General features: G+C 41.5%; 1 protein-coding gene and 1 long non-coding RNA gene across 2 annotated transcripts in view; one reads left to right on the top strand and one right to left on the bottom strand.

Moving 5' to 3' along the window:
- The window catches only part of GABRG3 (gamma-aminobutyric acid (GABA) A receptor, gamma 3), a 552,051-nt gene that overhangs the window by 361,255 nt on the left and 171,565 nt on the right, over positions 1-19,231 (bottom strand). The window lies entirely within an intron of this gene.
- Positions 8,562-12,182, top strand: LOC105512424. Its single transcript, XR_001001851.1, has 3 exons — positions 8,562-8,860; positions 11,524-11,654; positions 11,768-12,182. It is a non-coding gene; the product is annotated as an uncharacterized LOC105512424 (long non-coding RNA).

Here is a 19,231-nt window from a genome sequence, read left to right as displayed (position 1 = left end):
GTTTTCAAGAACTGTGGGAAATAAATGTCCTTTGTCCAAGCCTCCCAGCCCATGGTATGCTGTTATGGCAGCCTGAACCTGCCAAGATGGAGTGGCCGAGAGGGCAGCTATCTAAAAAGGCTGTGCTATCCCACAGGGATGGGAGCTATATGCTGTTGCTGGTCATCGGCTGCAGCTCCTCTCCTGTGTGACCTCCATGGGAAATGTCAGCAGCACAGTTTTGATCACATCGCCATCACCATGCCCTCCCCTCAGATGGTTCCCATAGCCCTCAGCACTCACCAGGCCCAAATGATCTATCCCTAACCTACCTTTCCAGACCTATCAACCAACACGCTTCTCGACCCTCAACTCCTTTCACTCACTGGCCTTCAATCAGTTCCTCCAATGGACCCAGCTTCCCCAGTCTCGCACCTTTGCAAGGTATTCCTCCTCCCTCCCCAGGAAGTGCTCTTCCACTCCCAAGTACAATTCACTTGCTCAACTCCTGATATTTCTCCAGGTTCCAACACACTCAGCACTTATCCAGGGAAGGCTACTCTGCCTTTACTTATCAGATAAATTCTCCCATTGTGCATTTCTTGACATCTGTATATAGCACTGACCAATATCTACAAGTATGTTTTCTGTGAATATGAGACTAGTGGCTCTTCCCTGCACTTGTCTTGCTCCACAATGACAAGGGCCCATGTCTATTTCTTACCATTGCACTCCTAGCCCTTGGCACAGTACTTGACCCACATGCCTACTGCGTGCTCAGTTATCTATTCTAACAGACTCATTAACAAAGCGCAAGAAGGACCTGACTGCCAAACACATTAGGTCATGGCTGCACGGCTCTCTCCTCAGGCCTGGGCTTCATTCCTCTGCGAGAACTTGGCTAGAATGGTTTTCTTAGTCCGTGCAGTCTGCTATGACAGAATAACATGGACTGGGGGACTTATAAACAACAGAAATTTATTTCTCATCACTCTGAAGGCTGAGAAGCCCAAGATCAAGCTACCAGCAGATTTGGTGTCTGATGAATGCCCACTTCCTGGTTCACAGACCACATCTTGCTGTGTCCCCGCATGGTGGAAGGGGTAAGGTGTCTTTTAGAAGTTTCTGTTTGAGGGAAATAATCCTGTTCATGAAGGCTCCCCCCGGGACCTACCACCTCCCAAAGTTCCTACCTCCTACCACACCACCTTAGGATATACTGTGTTGATGGGTCTGGGGTGATAGTTCATTATGTTGATAGGCTTTATGGTGTGAACTTTCTTGGGGGAGGTGTCACAAACATTCAGACCATACAGGGGTCCTAATTAAAAACAGAAGGGGAAACTTCTTACCTAAACAACTGAACGTTGTGCCTTTCACAGGGTGATTTGCTTAATCACAGCATGTGTTCAGACATGCGGGGGGTGACCGCCTGCTGGGGAGTGGTGGGGGGAAACTTAGGTATTGAATGAGAGTCTCGACATGATTGATTGAGTGACAGCTTCCACCTGATGAAATGAGAGCTGCAGCCTTCAAAGGCTCACACTGCATGAGCACATTCTCAACTCCAGCTGCTCCCCCATGACAGCAAGTGGTTTTGGACATCGAGCCATGTATTGGGAGATGTCTGTTTTCCTTTTTTTTTTTTTTAACTGAGCTTCTTTAGAAAGGCTCTCAGAGATCACTCACACAGCTTTATGACCAAGTGCTGCTTTTCCCATAAAGAAAAGGGGGGTCCCCTGAGTCACCTTCCTATGGCTACACAGCTGGTGTCAGAGTGAGGGTCAGGCCGGGTCCCTCCATCGCTCCTGCTCTCCCAGTGGGCATCTGACTGCGAGGGAGCCTCTTCTGCAGTCCCAGGTGCCAGGGCCTGTGCTCCTGCACACTGTGCAGGGTTAACAGTACCAGGGATCGCCCTGATTGCACCTCCACCTTGAGCACTGCCATGGGGTGCAGCCGCTCCTTCCCTACAGACCCTGGCAGCCGAAGCAGTGCAGTCAGAGGGAGTCACTTTCTTCCCAGGTGGAAGCTTTTCTCCCAGTGCGCACCACACCAGGCTTGAGGACAGAGAGGAGGCCTGCAGAGCTGGGAGGTCAAGCTGGAGTGAGGATGTCGGAGGAGGAGGAGCAGCCATTTCTTCCGCTTTGTCTTTCCTCTGGAGCACTCCAGGTGGGCACCCTTGAGAGGGTTCTCATTTTTGAACTCCAACTAGTAGTAGGTGGAAGGATTTATGTTATTTTAAAAATCTGATTAGTTTTAGCCTCTGTTAACCAAGGACAATAGCCTCACTCTGAGCCACCCACCATATGCGGGCAGTGCTGAAGCAGACAGAGAGCACGGCTAAGCTGAGCCCAGCCAGGATGTCTTGGTTTTAACTTTGGTTTTTGCACCTCAGGCGCTCTTTCTCTACATGGGGTAACAATGTCCACCCTGCCTTTCTCACGGGAGCTACAGTCAGATAAGTCCAGGGAGAAAAAGCACTTTTCAAATGGCCAAGTGCTCTAAAGGACAAAAGACAAATGTACTTCTTACTTTAGCAGATGAGGAAAGAGAGGAAAAGAACCAGGGGGCCCATGACAGAGGAGGCCCAGGGGACCTCAGGCATGGGCTATCTGCGGTCATCCCTTCAGCCATTCACCCAGCCAACAGGCACGAAGCACAGAGACTAAGCTTTGGGTGTGCAGGAGCTGGGGACACAGGCATGAGAAGACAGCCCCTGCTCTACGTGAGACGGCCTGGAGAGAGGGGCTGATAGCTGAAGAAGTATTTACTCAGAAGAGCTGAGCAAAATTAAGGCAGGTCACACTGAGCAAGAGAGTGAAACCCAGGGAGAATAAGGCTCTGTTTCTCTTCGGTTTTCAATAGTCTTGTTGCAACATGAAGTCCTTGGAGGTGACAAGGGAGTGGGTTTCAGGCCAGAAGAGACATCCTATCATCTCTTTAAAATATGTGCTAAGGAACTCAGTGCTTTTTCTTTGCATTGAGACATGCACCCTGCAGTATAATGGATTTCTTTGCTGCACTGGGTAACATTGTGATTTTATTTGCATAATCTATTTGTAATAATAAGTGGAGTGTCTTCATTCCCCAGGAAACAGCAGGAGCTGTTTGCTTTGCCACTCCAATCCCAGTTCCTTGCAGGAAGCTGCAACATGACAAGTGTGGCTGGTGCCTGTTGGTGTAAGGGGTGGGCTGTGAGTCATGGGGGCTGAAAGGCATTATTCCACACAGGGCCTTCATGCATGGGCCGAGCCAGGGGCACAGGCAGGGGCCTCCCTGCAAGACCTTTATTACCCTAGACGCTCCCCTGAAGAGTCCTCAAACCAGGAAGAAGGAGACAGCAACACCTTCACCCTTCCTACAAAATAACAAACCACTCTAAAACCCAAAAAGAAGACAGGTGTTGTCCACATTAGGGCATTTCTTAAATTGATTTTTTAAAAGAGCAAATCAATAATAAAATGGAATTAATGGTGATATTCTATTTGCAATCAGCTGAGCTACTATAAGAAAAATCGTTCAAAGAAAAGAAGAATACACTTCTTTTTGTACTTTTCCCCCTCTGTTACAAGCGAATATTAGCTGAGAAAGTTCACTGTCTCATATGGAGATGGATATGGGTGCATTTTCCATCCAATTTCCTTCTAAAATAAAAGGTGTGTCTGTCCCTGTTACTATCCTCTAATGTGAATCTCATTCTGCAAGCTTCGCATTGCCTAAAGACGTAATCAGAGCCACTGAGAAAGGCTCAGAAGGCTCACTGTGCTGGTTCGCTGCGTCCCACCCCATCCCACTCTCTGGTATCTTGCTCTCCCCAGCTTTGTAGTTTTGCATGTCTTCTTCTATCTCCCCCTTCTTGGACTTAGGCCATGCCCACCGCCCCCCAGAAAACAGCCACTCCTCCAACACTGAGGTTGCCTTTTCTTCCTCTAGGGCTAGCGACCACCTCCTCCTTTGCGACAGGTATGACAGGTGCCCCAGACAGGTGCCATCTCACTGTCATTCGCATCCTCTGCTGGCCTGATCCTCCCCTCACTGACTGGTGAGCTCCCTAAGGACCAGCAGTTCGTCTCGGTTTTCACAGGCATGACGTGTGCATGGCAGACTTAAATAAATGTGTGAGGAAAAAACTGTAGAGAGAAAGGAAGAGAGGGGAGACGGAATGCTAGAGCACACATGTTAAAGAGAAAGTAAGCAGAAAGCATGCACTTGGGAGACTGAGGAGGAAAGGCAGAAGGAGCTCAGGATGCTGACACTGGAGAACATCTTTGGAGAACATAAGAGCAATCTTCAGATATTTGAAGGTTTTAAGGTGGACAAAGCATGACAAGAATTAGAACCTGGACTGACCAGTGAAAGAGTGAGGACATTTTCACACAGAATTTTCCAGCATTTCAATGGTCAAAGACACTCTGACACAGAGGCTGTGTCATGGAGGTCATCGTGCACTTGGTGGGGACTAGCGGCTGGGCGGAGTTGGAATGCTGGGTTAGGTGACCTCCCCAGCACTGCTGTCTAATGGTCGGTAAACATACCACCAGTCACAAGGTACTCTGGCATGAAGCCCTACTCCATCTGCCTCACATCAGGCAAAAAGGAAAGAAAATTATCTAGGAGAAGAAACTAAATAGCCCTGAATGGTTGATCTCAAGCACCATCAGTTTTTGGTATGTCAAATTCTAAATTCTATAGTTTTTCAAGTGTGGCCAGTAAAAATATTTAGAAGTGCTTTTGCCATCCTAGATGTCTTGGAGAAGACTTATATGAACGGTTTGAAAAAAGTTCTTATCCAAGATTGATTACTGATCTGCTTTTGGAACTGCCTTTCTGAACACTTCACGAAGCTGCGTCGCTTGACACGAGAGACATCACTTTCCACTGAGAGAAAGCCCACCTGTGTTAACATCACTTCCTTAACCCGTGTTAACATCACTTCCTTAACCCGTGTTAACATCACTTCCTTAACCCGTGTTAACATCACTTCCTTAACCCGTGTTAACATCACTTCCTTAGTTTGTAAAGAACTAATGAATGTGTACAGGTTGTGACGCAAAGACCCCCTTTCAAAACAGTAGTCAGTGCAATACTTGATACTTAATGTTTAAAATGATTTCGCCAATGTGATATTACTGCCACAAAAGGTTCGACGTAAATCTCATCATGATGAGCAATGAGACATTGCAGAATGCCGGACATTTTACCCGTCTAACAGATAACTGCCCAGGAATCTTCAGGAAAGTAAATGCCATGACAAATACATCAAATTGAATAGGAGGGCACCCATATAGATCAAAAGAGCCTGAAGAGACATAACAAGTAAAAATGTCAAGGGTGAAGCTTTGATTCCTGGATCAAACCAACACAGCTATGAAAGATCTTTCAGCTGCAACTGAGAACCCAGTAGCAGTATTTGTCTTGTGTGCTAATACTAACACCAATGTGCTAATACCAATTAATAGTAATATTAGGGGTAGTAGTATTTGTGGACTGTGGATTCGATACTAAATGACAACTTTGATTTACTGTATTATGTGCATGCAGGGGAATGTTTTCATTCTTAGGTGGTACATGTGAAATATTCAGGGCTGACATGTAATGTCTGCAACTTATTTTCAAAGAATTAGCAACAGAGAAGCTGTGTGTGTGTGTGTGTGTGTGTGTGTGTGTTTGGAGACACAGTAAATGTGGTAAAGGGTAACAATCAGTGAATCTAGGTAAAGGGTAAATAGGTGTCTATTATACTATTCTTTCAGCTTTTCTTTACATTTGAACATTTTCAAAGTAAAAGTGGGAAAATAATTTTGGAATGTTTATGTGTGAAGCATTCTAATTTTTTCTATGTGTAAAGCCAACAAAATTTGCCTGTGGACATGGACATGGGTCCCTCTGACATTTCCTTCTTTCCATCCCCCATAACTGAATTGGTCTGCTCCTAAGTGCAGCTGAGTGACAGCGGCACCCCTCACAGGCCCTCACAGCCCCTGCAGGGGAGAAGCGCTAAGAAGACCTGCACGTTCCCTGCCACACAGAACCATTCGCTTCCTGGAATGGTTAAGACAAGCTAGGTCCACTCACGCATGGTGGAGAGTGATGCTTGCATTAGGAGAGGTAAGTTCACAAAAGTTTTGGGGACACTCAAGAGGTTTGGAAAATTGAAATCACTCAGTTTGGCTGGAGAATAAAAGAGAGTCAGAGATAAAAAATGGTGTGCGGATATGGCCACCATGCTGAGAAGCACTGACTTACATATTTATGAGGCGGGGTCTCACTGGGGTGCAGTGGTACAATCCCAGGCTCACTGTAACCTCAAACTCCTGGGTTCAACCGATCTTCTGGTCTCGGCCTCCTATTCACTATTTGATCCTATTAACAGCCCAAGAGATTGCAGCCATTTTCTAAACCGAAATGCTCCATGTGATCACACGGAGGTTATGAGATTTGCCTACAATCTTAGTAGGTGACCCCACTCTGGAGCCAGGGCAGCATAGCAAGGCCCGTCTATACAAAAAACAGGAAAATTAGCTAGGCACAGTGATATGCGCCTGCAGTTCTAGCTACTTGGGGGGCTGAGGCTAAGCTGCCCAGGCTGAACTCAAGCCCTGCCCTCAAGAAATCCTCCCTCCTTGGTTTTCCAAAGTGTTGGAACTACAGGCATGAGCCACGGTGCCCAGCCTCAATTTAATTTAGAGGGCAGTAGGAATCTCTGAGGATGCTGAGCAGAAATGAGACACAGTGAGAAGTGTGTTTCAGTAGAGTTCGTCTGGGACCGAGCTTGGTAGGCAGGTGGATCCGGGGAGCTGAGAGATAATGGGGGGAGCAGCCACATGGGACCCTGAGACTGGCGAGGGCAAGAAGAGTAGAGGGAAAGTGATGGCCACCAGCCCAGCCTCCAGAGCTGGGTCACCTACTAAGATTACAGGTGAATCTCATAACCTCCATGGGATCACGTGGAGCTCTTCGTTTTCGGAAAAACAGCTGCAGTCCCTGGGGTTGTTACTAAGATCAAATAAGGAGGAGGATGTCAATGTTTTAAATTCTAACAACAATTTTGTTGCCTTACTCTTATGTGTGCAAGCTACTTTTCTGCTGGTCCCTTATCCCAACTGTGAATGCAGAACCCTCATACCTCCTGCCAGTGTTTCTTCAACTCATCAGCTGTATCTCGGGGCATCAGAGGATGTTTCCCACATGCTAAAGAGCAAGCCCAGTCCAGTCTCTGACCAGTCACCATGTGACGCCCATTTTCTTTCTCTATTCCTATTCCAGAAAACACTAGGCACTCCCTTGTCCATTTGGCATGTTTCTCCATTGGATACCACTGATATCCATTACCGCCAGGTACTGCACCCAATCTACCTACCACGTCAAAAAGGTGCCACTACCATTCCATGTAGCCCAAGAGGACCAAAGCTGCCCAGTGGCCAGTGGCACAGGGAGGAGACATTCACTTTATCCTTTTGTACAGACCCGTATCTAAGAAGGCCAAAAGTATGGCTGCTTTACCACACCAATACCTTACCATGATTTCAGTGAAATAGATTTAGCTTTCCCCTTACCACCTCCTTCTCAGGTACCCAAGGAGAGAACAGAGCACCAAACGCTACACTCAGAATGATCCCTAACTCTGTGGACCAAAGCTTTGCTAATGAATCAAGTTCATCTTTCCTGGGCACGGCTTTCCTTGGGTTGGGCTCTCTCCCAGGAAATTCCTCAATATGTCATAATACACAATTCTTCCTATATCCTTAATTTTTCCTAAGCACCCCCAGATATTTTGGGTCAGATGGGACAACTTCAGTACTAATAAGCTGTAAACAGTCTTAGAGAATCATGTTATCAGTTTTACTGTATAACTTTTCCCTTCACTTTTACAAATAACATTACAGTGTATGGGTAAAGTTTATTTCTATGCATATATTTTCAAGTTCCTTAAAGACAGGGAGGATATCTTTCATTTTTGCTTCCCTTGAAGAACCTGTCATTTGGTAGCACACAATAACGGCAGTTGCATTAGGTTTCACATCCTTTAGTTTATAGAAGCAGTGATATATTAACTACAGTATCACCCTCCTGGTCTTTAAGATTCTGCACATGCTTTAAACTAATTTTTCTAATACGTGTTCCTGTAGTAACTAGATATCAGTATGAAGAGAAAAACACGAACCCTGACTCTTACCTCATACCACAAGTAAAAATTAATTTGAAGTGAATTATAGACCAAAATGTGAATGCTAATATACTCAAAATGCCACCATATTCAAATTTTAAGGAAAAAGCAGATACAAATGTATATGACTTTTAAATAAGCAAATATCTTGTAAATAGGACATCAAAAACACTAAACATAAAAGAAAAAAACATTGGCATGCAAACTGAACTTCTTTAAGAGCTTTTCTTCATTAAAAAGCATCATTAAAAAATGAAACAGACATTATAAAAGATGGAGGTTTCCTAAGTTCAGGGTTCCTCTGCTGTGGCACAAACTGCTGACTGTTTCACACTGCCCCCATAGAACTTGGGGGGCAAGGAGAAGAGAGGCAAACAGGAAGCTCACAATGCCTGCTGTGACATCAATGCCTGCTGTGTAACAATGCCCTTTGTCTCTGACCTAGGCATCTCTTGTCTTCTTCCAGAACCCATGACACTATGGCAGGCCAACTTACTAGCTTTCAAGTAAGGTAACATCTCAGACCATCACAGGTTTTGACAGGGGAAACTCTGAAGCACCACAGGAGTTGGAGGTTCCATATATCTCTAAGTAGTAACATACAATGGGTCTAAAACAAGAAAGGGTTAGAACTCAAGATTCCCGAGCCACAGAGCTGGTGATTGGAGGCGGACTCAGAGAGACCCTGGATTCAGTGACATACCGAGACAACAGGTGGGTGCGCCAGCCCCTTTCCTTGATAGGCTCCCAGCATTTTGTCTGTAGGTTTGCAACTTCCCAGGCAACAGATTAATAGGAAAAAAAAAAAAAAATCTTCCGTCTGGGGAAATTAACAAGCCAAAGTAAAAGGATCTGGAAATCCTAACAAGCAGTACCTGTCTGAAATCCCAGTCTTCATCCTAATACGGGCCCACAGAGAACTTCCAACCAGCCATGAGTGTTTCGTATGTACTTATTAATGAGAGGCCAGTGGGGAAATGCTGTATCATGAATGATGTACTCCAAAACAAATGGAAGCAACGTGAGACCAGAAGAATACTTCCAGAAACTATGGTTAAGATCCTCCGAAAGAGAAAAAAAGTTACTGGGTCATTGAAATAATGGGAGGATGCTGTAAAAAAGGAACATCCTAAGTATTAGAAACATCCTTCAGAAATTTAAAAAAAAAAAAAAATCAGTAGTTGGAAGGTAAATTTGAAGGGATTTCCCAAAAACCAGTATAAAAACCAAAAAGAGAAGTCTTATAAAAGAGAAAAGTAATAACATAAAATAATTATCAAAGAAATAATACCAAACAATCTGAACAATCAAACGACTTGACTTTACATATAGTTAAGACTTGCCTAGTCCTTGGGGTAATGAAAACAAAATCAGAAATACTACCATTTGAAATTCCAGAATAAAAAGGGGAAGACCTTTCTGGCTGTGGCTGAGGATAAAGGGGGTTGGGACAAGAAGCAGCTCACAATCAGACTGACCTAAGGAAAGATGGCCCAGAACTCACCCATAAGCAGTGGATCAATGTTTGCACAACTCTCGGGGGAAATTATTTTCTACCCATTCACAAAGTTACCATCCGTGCAACATTCCTCAGAAGATTTCTGGAGAATATTCTCCACCAAAGTAAGGAAGCAGAATGACCGAGACTGGGAAGACCTGGTCCAGGAACCAGGGAGTCCACCCAGAAAGAGCAGGAGGGTCTTGCAGGATGACAGTGAGGGGTTCAGGTGGGCTGTCATGGCAGGCAGCCCTGTGGGAATGGCAGCGAGAGCGATCAGGGGCTGGGGCCATGGAGGCTGGCTAAAGCCTTCCAACCCATGGAGAGGGCTGTGTGCTTCCATCCGAGCTGCCAAAAAAACACTACAGTGCTTGGATGTCAGACATTATTTTCTTTTAAAGGGAGTTAATCGCCTTCTGGACAAACATAATCTATGTGACCTCCCCCCCAAAAGGTAAGCAGGTCACACTGGGACATTCTGCAAAGTTCAGTAATTATATGACTGTAACACTGCAAGCAGGGAACGTGTATCTGACCAAATCTTGGTTCAGGATTGCTTTGGGAGGTGGGCAGGGGGGAACACAAGGGGAGGAAGGGTAGAGTGTAAGAGACGGGAAGTCTAATGTTTCAAGGAGGGGCATCAATGTAGCTGAGAATGAATAATCAAGTGTTCATATAAGGATATTACTAGGAACATCATGGAAAATAAGAGAAGAAATTCTTTAAAGAATGGAAAGTGACCCAGATTCAGGCAGGATGGAGGGAAATTTTTTTTTTTTTTTTTTTGGAGATGGAGTGTCACTCTGTCACTCAGGCTGAAGTGCAGTGGTGCAATCTCAGATCACTGCAATCCACCTCCTAGATTCAAGTGATTCTCATGTCTCAGCCTCCCCAGTAGCTAGGTTTACAGGTGTACGCCAGCACACTTGGCCAAATTTTGTAATTTTAGTACAAACGGGGTTTCACCACGTTGGCCAGGTTGGTCTTGAACTCCTGAGCTCAAGTGATTCACCTGCCTCGTACTTCCAAAGTGCTGGGATTATAGGCGTGAACCACCATGCCTGGCCTGTATTTTTCTTTTTAAGTCTTTCAGTATTATCTTATTATTTTAACAATAAAAATTAAATTGCTTAGGTAAATATAAATTTTATATTAAACATGGAGGAGAAGGGCGTGGAGGAGGAGGGAGGAGGAGGGAGGAGGAGGAAATAAAAAATAAAGTCCTTGGTAGGTGCCATAGCAAAGTGAGCAGTGTGGAGAGAACACTGGACGTGACTTCCTTACTACAATGGCCTGTGGCTGATGAAGTACAGCACTTTGGTGGAAACAGGTGGGCAGTGTGTATGGGTGAGAAATATGATGGCTTTAAAGACAACACCTTTCAAACTAGAGTGAAACGAGAGACCATTCTCTAAATAAATATTCGGGTAGTAATTTGCCATATGAAAAATTTCAGCTGTAAGATATGTTCACCTAACATGGAGGTATTCCCCAAATGACATGGTTTATCATGGAAATAATGAAGGTTTTATTTTCCCTTTTTAATATTTGACAATAATGTCATTTACTTGTTATTAAATTTTTAATTTAGCTACACAGCAGTTTATTCTTACCCTTGGCACATTATTTAAAAAGAAACTCACCCCAGGTCCATGGTGAAGATAAAATAATTTGTCTCTCTCACATAGAAATCTTATGAAAACAGGGATGATTATTGTAATTCCTTTTAATTACTGCTATAATTGCACAAAATCTTTAACATAAAGCAAATGTAAACAGTATTTACAGGTATAATTTGAGAGTAAATGAAAAATCACTTCAAAACAAACATGGAATAAGGGAAAATCGTCTTAACAGTCACTTCTTCATGGACTCTCAGGTACAAGATCAATTTGGGTTTTAATTGACGGGTTCGGTACCAAATGACAGACTTGACACATCCACCCCCACCATGAGTGCGGTCCATCCACTGTTGCACAATGTCCTTCAGTGTCTAACTTACAGATCCAGGTATACTTCATCTCCCTCCTCTCTCTCTGTCCGGGTGTAATCTACTACCCTAAATCAACCTGACCATTTTCCACGTATTCGATAGCTTTCCGCTCAGGTCTTATTCCTCGCAGCTGTATTTCCCCTTCCACCTGCATCCCTGAAGTTCCTCCCACCTGAAAACTTCACCTGACCCAAGAAAGCAAAGGGAAAAAACCCAAAGAGCCAGCTCATGGTGTGGTTCACTGTTTAACAGCCAGGAGCCAGAGCCTGTGTATAGAAGTGGATGCCCAGGAAGTATCTGTGAGCTGACTAAGAATGTAAGACCACCACCCACTTCATTCAGGAAAGTGAGGCAGGATTCCAGGCACCATGAATGAGCACACATGGAACAAGCCGGTTGTCATTTATATTCAGCAAGGGACCTCCATGGACAGGACATTTGGGGAGCTGCTATCAAACATCAGAACTTCTGACACTGTGCACAGTCTAATATTGTGCCTTGTCTGTTGTGATATCTCACTACAGTAATGATTATGATGGTGAGCACTTATGCATCGATACTGCAATATGTCTGCATAAGAACTATCGCTAAGGCAGGTGATATTATTTCCCTCAGTGTATAGGTAAGGAGCTTAGACTGATAACTTACCTGGTCTCACATAGGTAGTAATGGCCAGACTAGAGTTGGAACCTGTCTGTCTACTCTCCAAGCTCGGGACTGACTTGAGCACAAAGGTAAGTATCTCACGTGCTTTGTAAAGTTCAGGTTGGTAACAAAATATGTGAAAGGCAGGGGTATAGACAACAGGGGACATATGAAATACGGGATGAGCCTAAAAGAATACAAGTCTAGTATTTTTAATCCACTGTTGTCAAATGGCAAACTATTACTGGCTTTTCTTTAGCTTGTGATTCCTGTATTAGATACCATGAGAAACTTACATTTCATATATTACCAACTATTACGGGGAAACTATCACAAGGGAATAAAACTTCAGTGCCCTAAGGATTTTTTAACCCTAGATAAATCTTACGAGTTTGCAAACTATAATTTCTAAAAAGAATTCAGTCTTTTTCGCCTCCTGAATATAAGTTTCCAATCTTCCATTCCAGACATGCAGCAATTGAATTCGAGTTACCTGTACTTCATTTTTTATGGTGCAATACTCTCCACCTGCAAGTGCAAATAATTTTTCCAGTAACATATTCTTCTCTTCCACTTCAGAAACATGATTCTCTGTTGGACTTGAGGCTGGGGGAGGCAGTCTTCATCTCCTGCAGCTCTGCTTTTAGAAAATAATGTCATTCTACACGTAAGTCAGAGGCAGGTAGGAAAATGATGGGAAGAAATGACTTGTCAGGTGTAGACTTCTTCAAAGCATGAACTGCTTAGAAATCAGTTGTGGCAAATAAGCCTGTAAAAGATAGGAAAACACTCCACACCACTGAATTCTACCTGTAATTGTATCTGTAAGTTCCAAATGTTCATGACCCAAATATTTTGGATACCTGTCTCTACTTTTCTTGCTAAGTGCAACTAAAATCCCTGGATATTATATGTAAAACAATCATAAAAAGACTGTGAGAATTAGAGAAAAGGCAGACCAGCTAGGGCATCAGGACCCAAGTGATGACATGGTAATGAGTATCTTGGGTTTTCTTTTATTTTCTTTTCATTCCAGATTTGGAACTGAAGAAGCTAAAAACTCAGACACACTAATGCACGTGAATTTTAAAAATTCTCAAAAGAAGCCTGCTCTCTCCAGTTAAAGGACAAGAAAAGGGGCATCCTAACAAGACAGAACTCTTTCAAACAATAACCACTCTTTTCTAGCCGAACAGAACAGATAAAATGGCGGACCTGCCTTGCTCACAGAGGCTCAGCAAGGAGCCCTGAATTCTACCCTTACTGGGCTACAATAAGGCACCCATCCCTCAACTAAGGTGGTTTCAGAGAGTGCTGATGAGGGAGACAGGAGTTTGATTTCCTCTAAACAATAATGAGCTTCCTCTCCTAATGATATAGTTGGAGACCATGTGGGAACAGGTACTCACACCTGTCCAGCCAGTGCACTATCTGCAGGAGTCTAGAGGGAAGCTAGAACTCCCTCCCTATCCAGCAATGATTAGGAGACAGACTCCAAGGGTTAATAGACCCAAGGATGGAACCTGGACTTCTATAGCCACCTGGAAGTGATGAACTCCAATCCCCTTTTCACCAGAGTGCTGTCGCAGAAAGCCAAAACAGACAGCTTAAATAAGACACAGTGTTGCATAAAATAATATCTGAAATGTTTCGGTTTCAACCGAAAAATATTCAGTCCATTCTACCAAGGACCAGAAAGATCTCAAACTGAAGGAAAAAAGACAATCAGCTGACATCTACACCAAGAAGACAGAGATGTTAGAATTATGTGGCAAAGATTTTTTAAAATAATAAAAGATAAAAGCAGTCATCACAAAAATGCTTCAACAATCAATTACTAATATGCTTGAGACAAATGAAAAAATAAAAAGGCTCAGCAAAGAAACAAATTCTCAATAGAAGATGCAAAAAAGACCCCAATGAAAATCTTAGCACTAAAAGATTTGGTGACAAAAATAATTTTTAAAAACCTTCACTGGTGCATTCAGCAGCAGAATTGAGGAAAGAGGAAAGAATCAGTGGAACTTAATATAAAACAACAGAAACTGCACAATCTGAAAAAACAGCAAGAAAATAGACTGAAAAAATAAACAGAGTCTCAGAGACCAGTCAGACAAAAGATCTAGTACTCGTGTCATGGAAGTCCAGGAAGAATGGAAAGAGAGTAAGGATGAAAAAGTACTAACAAATTGACAGAAAGTGTGTCAATTACAGGAGAATTCTACCAAACATTAAAAATATAATTAATACGAATTATATACAATCTCTTCCAGAAAACAGATAAGGAAGGAACATTGCTAAATTTAATTAATTTTATGAAGCCCCATCATCCTGGTATCAAAACAATATAGACAAGGACAAAAAAAGTAAAAACCAATATTCCTCATGAATATATGTGCATAAACCTTAAAGATACATATTAACAAACAGAATTCAGCAACATATAAAAATAATTATATACAATGATCACATGGGGTTTATTTATTCCAAGGATTCCCGGCTGGTTCGATATTAAAAAATCAATCAATATAATCTTCCACATTAACAGGCTTTCTGATTGGATCAGTCACAATGCAGAGCAAGTATCAAACAAAATGCAACACCCATTCTTAGTAAAACTTCTCAGCAAACTGAACGAGGAGAACTTCCTCAACTTGATAAACATCTACAATATACAGTTAACATTGCAGGTAATGGTGAGTTACTGAATATTTCCCCCCTTGAGATCAGTAGCAATTCAGGGATGCCCACTCTCAACTCTCATTCATCACAGTACTAGAAGATCTAGCCAGTGCAATAAGGCAACAGAAAGAAATAAAAGGCACTTAAAAAGATTCTCTGCTTGACCAAAATTTAGTCAGCCTGAAGATACAAGGCCACTAAAAGACAAATTTGACTGTAAAATAATAGAACTTCCCCTCTCACCACACCATACCACACATCAACAGGGCTCCAATATAATAAATGACATTAATTTGCAGCTGAAAGACCTGCAAGGTGCAGATTCTATATGAGGAGGGATTCCTAAGGAAGCCACAGGAAAGGGAGGCAAAAATAAAGAACTTGGAGTCCCTGTTACATATACTGCAGCAAATACTAAGCACAGCCCAACTCTTAGTAAGGTTAACATAAAGCCTCACACAAATGGCCTATTTGCCTCACTTCCTATTACTGGTGTATCATGTCTTCCTTTCACCGAAAATTTACAAGTGATGTCAAAATGCAAGAAAAAACATAATCTGAAGACAGAAAGCAAGCATTGGAGTAGACTGATTCAGATACGACACAGATTTTGGAATTATCAGAGAATTTAAAATAGCTATAATTAATATAAGGGACTCTAATTAAAGAAGTACACAACAGACTAGAACAGATGGGTAATGTAAGCAAACTTCAGAACACCAAAGAGTAAGAGAAAATACTGAAAGAAGCCAGAAAACAGAAAAAAAAATGTCGAGAATATATATGTTGAAAATTACAAAATGCTGATGAAAGAAATCAAAGAAGATCTAAATAAAAAGATATTCGATGTTCACGGATTAGAAGACTAAATATAGTAAAGATGTCTTTCCAAACTAATGTGTAAGTTTAACACAAATTGTATAAAAATTATTTCAAAATATTTTGTATATAGAGCTACAATTATTCTAAAACTTATAGGTAAAAGCAAAGTACCTAAAACAATGCTGAAAAAGAAGAGTGTGGGAAGAATCACTCTACCAGATACTATAGCCTATTGTATAGCTACAGTAACCGACACTGTGTGGTATTGTCAGAGGGACAGACGCATAGATCAGTGGAACAGAACAGAGAACCTAGAAATTACCCACACAAAAATAGCTAAGTGGTTTTTTATAAAGAGGCAAAGACAACTCAATGAAAAAAAATAATCTTAAAAACTATCTGAAATAATCAGATATTCATAAGCAAAAAAGTGAAACTTGACTTACACCTCAGATCTTATACAAAAATTAACTCAAAAAGGATCATAGATTTAAATGTAAAACTATAAAAGAAAAATTGAATTGTAAGACACTCCACTGGTGTCAAATAATGACTGAAAAGCACTTATGGAAATCATATCTAGAATATGCAAAGAGCAAAATGATTTTTCATGTTGTAAAAAATCCAATTAGAAAAAGGACAAAATATATGAAAAGACATTTAATGCTGATGAGAAACCAAAGAAGATCTAAAATCACTGAAAGACAGATGGTTTTTATGACTTCAACAACTCAACATAAGACAGACACAAATTCTCTGCAAATTGATAGACAGGTTTAATAAAAATTGTATCAAAATTCCAGCAAGCTTTCTGTAGAAACAGAGACGATTACGCTAAAGTGCATATGGAGATGCAAAAGAACAGGAATAGCAAAACCAATTTTTTAAAATTTTTAAAAAGTAAGGTTGGAGGAATTAATTTACCTAATTCAAGAATTATAAGTAACTATGGTAAACAAAAGCTTGTGGTACTGGTAGAGGAAAACAATGGATAAATAAAACAGAATCGAGAACCCAAAAAGACCTCCATCCACAAATATATGCCCAACTCATTTTTGACAAAGGCATAAAAGGGATTCATGGAGGAAACAAATTGTGCTGGAAAAACTGGACATTTATTTTTAAAAAAATTAACCTAGGAATTAATTTACCTAATTCAAGAATTATAAGTAACTACGGTAAACAAAAGCTTGTAGTACTGGTGGAGGAAAACAATGGATAAATAAAACAGAATAGAGAACCCAAAAAGACTTCTATCCACAAATATATGCCCAACTCATTTTTGACAAAGGCATAAAAGGGATTCGTGGAGGAAACAAATTGTGCTGGAAAAACTGGACATTTATTTTTTAAAAAATTAACCTTGACCTATATCAAAAAGTAATTCAAAATGTATCACAGAATTAATAAAACTACAAAACCTTTAGGAAAACTACGGGAGAAAATATTTGCAATTTAGGCCTATAAGAAAAAGTCTACTGTCTCTAAAAGCATGACCCATAAAAAGATCAGTTAACAGGTTAGACTTCACCAAAATTAGAAAATTTGCTGTATGAAAAACTTTGCTAAGAAGATGTCAAGACAAGCTACAGACTGGAGATATTTGCAAACCACATATCCAACAAAGGACTAGGTACCTAGAATAGATAAAGTGTTCTCAGAACTTAACAGAGCGCCCAAAAGGGCTTCAACCAAGGTGTTGTCTAGACCGTGTTCCTTCTGGAGGTGCTAGGGGAAAATCTGTTTCCTTGCCTTTTCTGGTTTTAGAGACCTCCTGCAGTCCTGGAGTCAGGGTCTCCTTCTTCCATTTGGGTTCAGTTAATCTAACACAGAATCACTCTGGCCTCTGCCTTCCTTTTCACATCTATTTTTATGACTCTCCTTTTACTGTCTTTCCCTGATAAAGACCCTTGTGATACGTTAGGTCAACCACGAAATTCAGGGTCATGTTTCCATCTCAAGATTCTTAACCAAATCACACCATCAAAGTCTTTTTTTCCATGTAACACAAGGCATTCACAGGTTCTGAAGATCAGATCATGAACATCTTTAGGTAGGCTATTATTCTGCCCACCACACTATGGAATACTACTCAGTAATAAAAAGTAACCATCTATTGATATTCACAATAACCTGGAACAAGCTCCAGAGAAAGATGTTGATTAAAAAAAAAAAAAACAGTCCCAAAAGGTGGCAGTCTGTGTAATTCCCTTTGTGTCATATTCTTTAATTAACAAAATTTAAAAACGGAGGACAGATTAGTGGTTGCCAGGAGTTAAGTAGGGAGTGAGAGCAAAAAGGAAATGTTTGCGGTCATAAAAGAGCAACATGACAGATCCTGCAGTGAATCTTGACTATCTATCTTGACTTTACCAGCATCAACATCCTAGCTGTGATACCGTAGTGTAGTTTTGAAAGACGTCATCATTTAGAGAAAGTGGGTAAAGGCTACAGAGGAATCCCTGTATCATTTTTCGCTTCTGTATATAAAGCTATAGCTATCCCAAAATAAAACGTTTAATTTTTACAAACCCATCTCAGCTATCTTGGGAAAATCAGTAAATTTGGAAATGAGATGTTTTGCAGGATTTCTTCATCATTACCTGAGCACCCAGTAAAATCCCTGCTGAACTCCTCCCGCTGAGAACTCACAGTCAATTCAGCAGCTTGACCAAACTCCCTCTTCTCTGAAGTGCCTGTTCCTTTCCAGGTATCCCCCATCCCCCTGCTACTAAAGACGGCACTTAACAGAGTCAGAAGAGTGGGCTGTAAGTAGTCAGGCTGAAAACTCAGGTCCCTCATCTGCACTCTGCCGGTAACGAATTGTGTGAGGTACTTACGAATGGTGAAGTGCACAGGCAATTCACAAAGTGCCTTCTCATAAGTGAGTAGGAGTTACATGGAAAAATGGCAAGGGTTAGTAGCAAAATCATTTTGTATTTTCACTGGGATTAGTGTAGTTGATAGAAGTTGTTGCGAGTGCCCTAGAGAAGAAAAAATGTGTTTTAACAGCATTTCCAAAATTATTTGACAATGGAAGCCAGCCAGCCCACCTTCACATTTTTTTTCATGGAAACATCTTGTTAACTATTGCCTATGGAATACATTTTGAGAAATGCTGAACTAGATAAAATAAAAATGTGTTAATACTGCTTTATAGTGTACATGCATTTTTTATAAAGTAATACTTGGTTGTAAAATATTCAAACACTACACAAGCACAATAAGGTTCAAAATGAAAACACCCATTTTGCCACTTCCACTCCCCAAAGGAAAATGACTTTAATGGTTTGGTGTAAACAGGTTCACATTTTTTCCTCTGTATTTAAAAATATATCACTTTTATAATTAGAACAAAACATAAACGTGATAAAAAGGAAAGAAAGAAGGTCAACTCTTCCTATTCCCAAAAGAAACATCTAAATGATGGTTCTATCACATCTGG

This window comes from Colobus angolensis, unplaced genomic scaffold (genome assembly GCF_000951035.1).
Source record: "Colobus angolensis palliatus isolate OR3802 unplaced genomic scaffold, Cang.pa_1.0 Scaffold211, whole genome shotgun sequence".
In the NCBI taxonomy this organism is placed as follows: domain Eukaryota; kingdom Metazoa; phylum Chordata; class Mammalia; order Primates; family Cercopithecidae; genus Colobus; species Colobus angolensis.
This window is presented reverse-complemented; position numbering and strand designations above follow the sequence as displayed.